We start from the raw sequence: 1,267 nt of genomic DNA on the forward strand, positions 1-1,267 counted from the left end.
TGAGGTGTGGCCATAGACATAATTTTAAGACATGGTAACCGCCTTTGAGAAGTTTCAAATCTGCCTGGGCATAGAAGTGATCGTTGATTGGATACCTAATCGGATCCAGCACTGTTTGAGGTAATACTGTTATTCCTGTTTTATTTTATTTATTTATTTATTTATTTTTAAGATTTTATTTATTTGAGAGAGAGAGAGTGAGAGAGAGCATGAGAGGGGAGAGGGTCAGAGGGAGAAGCAGACTCCCCACTGAGCGGGGAGCCCGACATGGGACTCGATCCTGGGACTCCAGGATCACGACCTGAGCCGAAGGCAGTCGCTTAACTAACTGAGCCACCCAGGCGCCCCTGTTATTCCTGTTTTAAAGAGGAGGTAAGCAAACCTCAGAGCTGTTAGCCCTCTGTGTTGTCCCTGCCTACTTTACCCTTTGTGATTTAGTAATGCCGGACTGCACTTTGCTCTCTGTGGACACTCCGCTGCTTTGCATTTCATACCTCGGCCCGTGTGGTCCCTACTGCCCGGAACAGCATCCCCACCTTCCCTTCGGCATCTTCTGTAGGGTTTGTTCTCAGAGTGCTGAGCTGGGTGCCCATCTACCCACCTTGCCCAGACCTCTAATCGAGTGCTCACCACATCATGCAGAAATTAGCTGTTCCTGAGTGTCTTTCCAACTGGATGGCAGGCTTCTCTGAGGCAGGAATCATGACTTAATTCACCTTTGTCCTGCCGCACCCAGCACAGAGTCCCGCGCAGAGCCAGCATTCTAAAAAAAAATTGGCAGAAAAGAACAGGTGAAGTCACTTGTCTAAAGGTACACTGAGGGCATAGGGCAAAAATGAGATTGGAACCGTAGTGGCTGCTACCATAAAGCACCTTTGTGTGAATTAGGTCAAAGCTCCCTCTATGAGTGGATCGACTGCAAAAAAAGCAAGTCTTCTGTGTGGACCAGTGAGAAAAAGACACTCCTTCCCTGGCTGATGCAGCACTGAGCCAGGGTCCCAGTTTGGCGAGCCCGCAACGACCAGATTTCAGCCGCATGCTTGCTGCCCGGGCATCCCAGCTCAGACACAGCAAGGGATGCCCTGTTTACACCAGGTCAGTCCTCATTCTGAAGCCCATACTCTTTTTCTCTGCCATGTGAACAGGAGCAACTGTCCCTAAACATTTCCAAGTCAAAAGAAAACGCTCGCGTGTGTGCGCGCGTGCGCATGCGTGTGCACGCATTTTTTTTTTTTTTTTTTTTTTTACCAAGAGCAAACCTCATCCT

The sequence above is a fragment of the Phoca vitulina genome, unplaced genomic scaffold (assembly GCF_004348235.1).
Source record: "Phoca vitulina isolate PV1807 unplaced genomic scaffold, GSC_HSeal_1.0 scaffold65, whole genome shotgun sequence".
Lineage (NCBI taxonomy): Eukaryota > Metazoa > Chordata > Mammalia > Carnivora > Phocidae > Phoca > Phoca vitulina.